At 38.2% G+C, this 5,382-nt stretch overlaps 1 long non-coding RNA gene across 1 annotated transcript in view; it reads left to right on the top strand.

Annotated features, from left to right (window-relative positions):
• The window catches only part of LOC134294748 (uncharacterized), a 9,577-nt gene extending 5,755 nt beyond the window's left edge, over window positions 1-3,822 (top strand). The window contains exons 4-6 of the long non-coding RNA XR_010001448.1: window positions 382-458; window positions 3,429-3,570; window positions 3,689-3,822. This is a non-coding gene — a long non-coding RNA (uncharacterized LOC134294748). The remainder of the gene's footprint in view (window positions 1-381; window positions 459-3,428; window positions 3,571-3,688) is intronic.
• The last annotated feature ends 1,560 nt before the right edge of the window (window positions 3,823-5,382 follow it).

Genomic DNA, 5,382 nt, shown 5'->3' with positions numbered 1-5,382 from the left:
CTATTGGAACTGTTGGTTATTTTTATTTATCAGTTGCAGATAAAGGAGCCGTGGTGGTGCAGTGGGTTAAACCCTTGTGCCAGATGGACTGCTGACCTAAAGGTTGGGTTGCTGACCTGAAGGTTGCCGGTTCGAATCCGTGAGATGGGATGAGCTCCCATCTGTCAGCTCTAGCTTGTGGGAACATGCGTGAAGACTCCCAGCACAGGATGGTAACACATTCTGACATCGCTTGGACAACGTCTTTGTACATGGCCAAATCTCTCACACCAGAAGCGACTTGCAATATGTTCTCAAGTCGCTTCTGACACAATTTAAAAAATTGATTAGCAGCCCTGGCCTTACATTGTGTGAATTGAGTTTTCTTTTTCTTTCCATCAGTTTCCGATGCCATTCCTCTCCAGAGAGAGTGGAGCTTTGCTCGGACAAATGCGGTGCTCGCCTTGCTCTACCGCAAAGTAAGTCTTCCTTAATTGGGGTTTGACTGCAAGCATTTCACAGTCGTCCTGCTCCTTTTAAAAACTACCATATATACTCGAGTATAAGCCGACCCGAATATAAGCCACAAAAAAGTTTTGTTGTTTTGTGGATCGCCGTGATGCCATCACTCTTTTATATATATAGATCTATGTTTTGAGTTTACAACCTATGATGTGCACTTTGCTAATCTACTATTGCAACCTCACTGTTTTTAAATTCTATGTTTTTAATAAGTGTGTTTTTATTCTTTTTGGTTAATGTGCAAATATTACAATGGGTGCATGTTATTGTTTATTGATGTATTGAATATTGTTATTGTTTTGTATTTGATATTTCTGTGAGCCGCCCCGAGTCCCCTCTGGGGGAGATGGTGGCGAGATACAAATAAATGTATTATTATTATTATTATTATTATTATTATTATTATTACTATTATTATTATTATTATTAACCAGTTTTTACCACAAAAAAACTGGGAAAACATTGACTCCAGTATAAGCCGAGGGTGGTAAATTTCAGAAATAAAAATAGATACCAATAAAATTACATTAATTGAGGCATCAGTAGGTTAAATGTTTTTGAATATTTACATAAAGTTCAAATTTAAGATAAGACTGTCCAACTCTGATCAAATCATTATTCTCATCTTCTTCAGTGTAAATGTGCTTATGTATCCTTTTAATAATAATAGAGTAAAATAATACCTGAAATAATAGTAATAATAATAATAAATACAGGAAAATAATACATGTAATAATAGAGTAAAATAATAAATGCAATAATAGTAATAATAATAATTATAATAAGATCAGAGTGAAATAATAAATGTAATAATAATAATAATAGAGTAAAATAATAATAATAATAATAATAATAATAATAATAATAATAATTGTGCGGTTTTCTGGCATTGTGTATTTCTGCCGCTTCTGTGACTGTTCATTTGGGTTTTGATGATTCCGTAGCCCACTTGTCGATGGATGTCCAGAATCAGCAGCATCCACCGCGGTCCTTTTTATCCTGGGTGACGACCGAGCCAGTATAGACTTCGTTTGGGTTTGATTCTCCATAATGCTAATGGGTTAGGTGCTCTTGGTTGTGCTCCTCAGCTGAGGCCTCTCTGGCTTGGTTGGACCTGCCGGTAGTTACACTACCGCCAGCACAGCCCTCAGTCATCATGATTCATTGGAACTTATGCCTCAAGTACCACCTGCCAGCAGCAAAGAACTGGTGGGATCACAAACCTGCAAAAGTATTGGAAAATGAGCACGCAAAGATACTGTGGGACTTCCGAATCCAGACTGACAAAGTTCTGGAACACAACACACCAGACATCACAGTTGTGGAAAAGAACAAGGTTTGGATCATTGATGTTGCCATCCCAGGTGACAGTCGCATTGACGAAAAACAACAGGAAAAACTCAGCCGCTATCAGGACCTCAAGATTGAACTTCAAAGACTCTGGCAGAAACCAGTGCAGGTGGTCCCGGTGGTGATGGGCACACTGGGTGCCGTGCCAAAAGATCTCAGCCGGCATTTGGAAACAATAGACATTGACAAAATTACGATCTGCCAACTGCAAAAAGCCACCCTGCTGGGATCTGCACGCATCATCCGAAAATACATCACACAGTCCTAGACACTTGGGAAGTGTTCGACTTGTGATTTTGTGAAACGAAACCCAGCATATCTATCTTGTTTGCTGTGTCATACAACGTCGTTGTGTCAATAATAATAATAATAATAATAATAATTTTATTTTTATACCCCGCCACCATCTCCCCAGAGGGACTCGGGGCGGCTCACAGATATAAAACCAGCATACAGAGTATCAAATACAAAAAACACAAAAATAAAATTAAAAGGCATAAAATAAAATCACAGTCATTATAAAACACATGATAAAACACAGCAATACCCTAGCACTCAAGACCTAGCTCTTTACTAGAGCTTTTAATCTATGTTAATTTTATCAATATTTGTATGTATGTATTTTTATCCTTTACAATTTTATCTTGTAAATCGCCTAGAGCATCTTGGATGGAGGGCGATTAATAAGTAATTAAATGATGATGATGATGATGATGATGATGATGATGGTTAATAAAATCATACAATGGATTGGGCAAAGTGCACTGAGTGAAAAAACAACAAAACCCAAAACAAAACAACAACAAAAAAGAGAAAATGGAAAAGCAAAGGAAAAATAAATGCAATACAGTAGAATCTCACTTATCCAACACTCACTTATCCAACGTTCTGGATTATCCAACACATTTTTGTAGTCAATGTTTTCAATATATCATGATATTTTGGTGCTAAATTCGTAAATACAGTAATTACTACATAGCATTAATGTGTAATGAACTACTTTTTCTGTCAAATTTGTTGTATAACATGATGTTTTGGTGCTTAATTAGTAAAATCATAAACTATTTTGATGTTTAATATGCTTTTTCTTAATCTCTCCTTATTATCCAACTTATTCACTTATCCAACATTCTGCTGGCCCGTTTATGTTGGATGAGACTCTACTGTAGTAGCAACAATAATAGAGAAAAATAATAAATGTAATAATACCAATAATAATAGAGAAAAATAATAAATATACCATATATTCTTGAGTATAAGCTGACCCAAATATAAGCCATCCAGGACTCTCACCTGAGTATAAGCCGAGGGGTCTTTTTCAGTCTTAAAAAAAGGGCTGAAAAACTAGGCTTATACTCGAGTATATACAGTATACTGCTTTTGCTCAATAAAACTACAAAAGACTGTCAATAGCAAGGTGAACTATTCTGAGGTGCGACACCCCTCAACCACTTTGGCCTCCAACCAAACATAACACTGCTCACTCAGGAGCAAACTATCTGCTGACTCTTGAGATGGTTTTCCATCTTCCTTGCTTGGATGGTGAAAGGCGTTTCTGGCTTTGTCTCCCCTTGTAGTTGTTTGTGCCCTTCAAGCCGGAGGAGTTGGTCCGCCATTTGCAGCACGTCCTGGAGACGAGCGAAGTCAACTGGCATCACGTCCTCTCCTGCGTTTCCACGCTGCTGGTCTGCCAGTCGGGAGCCGCACCACTGATTAAAGGTAGATACCGAGTCCGTGGTTGGATCGGACTTTGGCATTTTGAGCCCACATACTGTTTTGTTTTCACTTTGGGAAAAAGGTGGGAGACGTGTGTGTTATGGGGAAGTCTTTTTCCCAGACTTCCTGAGCCATCTGCTGAAGAAAGGCTTTGAGGACTATGACTTGGAAAGCATGATGACGGCGTTCCTGATCGCGCGCCAGGCTGGCCTGGAGGGTCCTGCCGTTTTCATGCCTTACGCAGAATGGTTTAAGGTAAGAGCCTAAGATAGATCATGAGTTCTGACATTAAATTGCCTCATTTATGGTCCTAACCATACAGGTTTGCATTGGCGGACCCAAAGAGACATCTCAGGAATTTGCTATGTCCTCTGCCACAATTACCCATTGAATTTTGACTTGTGAGTTTTAACCTGCTTTATACTAGTGTGGTCTTGTGAGTATTTTTTTTTTGGCCCAGTTCCTTTTAGGAGCCAATCCTGGATTTTACTAAAGTATGACTATTTTACCGTGTTTCCCCGAAAATAAGACAGTGTCTTATATTATTTTTTACTCCCAAAGATGCGCTAGGTCTTATTTTCAGGGGATGTCTTATTTTTCTATGAAGAAGAATTCATATCCATTGTTGAACAAAAAAAAATGAACATTTATTCTATACTGTACAGAAGTTGTCATCACAAACCAACATAACTAAACCAGACAAACTGTGACCCCTGTCAAGAATTTCTTGTTACTACCATTATTTACATATACAACTGGTATGTAAGCCGCCCCAAGTCCCTCTGGGGAGATGGAGGCGGGGTATAAAAATAAAATAATAATTATTATTATTATTTTATTTTATTGTATGACGCAGCAAACAAGATAGATATGCTGGATTTCGTATCACAAAATCACAAGTCAAACACTTCCCAAGTGTCTAGGACTGTGTGATGTATTTATTATTATTATTATTATTATTATTATTATTATTTTATTATGACACAGCAAACAAGATAGATATGCTGGATTTCGTATTGCAAAATCACAAGTCGAACACTTCCCAAGTGTCTAGGACTGTGTGATACATTATTATTATTATTATTATTATTATGTACATTTACCAACCCTGCATGCTACGGTGTTTTGTTTGACGGGCGCCGGGCATGCTTCCAAACAAAAACTTTGCTAGGTCTTACTTTCAGGGGAGGCCTTATATTTAGCAATTTAGCAAAACCTCTACTAGGTCTTATTTTTTGGGGATGTCTTACTTTCAGGGAAACAGGGTATGTGATCTTATTAGTTTTTATGATCTATTCTATTGTTGATTGATTTGTTTTATTGTTGTGTTTTTACATTGTTTGTTTATCCTGGGCTTGGCCCCATGTAAGCCGCCCCAAGTCCCTTTGGGGAGATGGGGCTGGGTATAAAAATAAAAATAAAATAATAAGAATAATTATTATTGTATGTTATATCATCATCATCATCTATCACCTGTGGCCGAGTATGATTGTCTTCCAAGACTTGGTAGTGGGTCTTCAAATAGCTGTAAAGGCCTATTCTGGATCCGCATAGTCTTTTGCAGTTTTTGTGTGTGTCAGGAGCAACTTGAGAAACTGCAAGTTGCTTCTGATGTGAGAGAATTCGTTGTCTGCAAGGATGTTGCCCAGAGGTGAATGTTTTGATGTTTTACGATCCTTGTGGTTGGCTTATCTCATGTCCCTGCATGGGGAGCTGGAGTTGACAGAGGGAAGTCACCTGCTCTCCCGGCAACCTGTGGGTCAGCAGTCCTGCCGGCACAAGGATTTAGCCCATTGTGTCACCGGGGGCTCTATC

The sequence above is a fragment of the Anolis carolinensis genome, unplaced genomic scaffold (assembly GCF_035594765.1).
Source record: "Anolis carolinensis isolate JA03-04 unplaced genomic scaffold, rAnoCar3.1.pri scaffold_19, whole genome shotgun sequence".
Lineage (NCBI taxonomy): Eukaryota > Metazoa > Chordata > Lepidosauria > Squamata > Dactyloidae > Anolis > Anolis carolinensis.
This window is presented reverse-complemented; position numbering and strand designations above follow the sequence as displayed.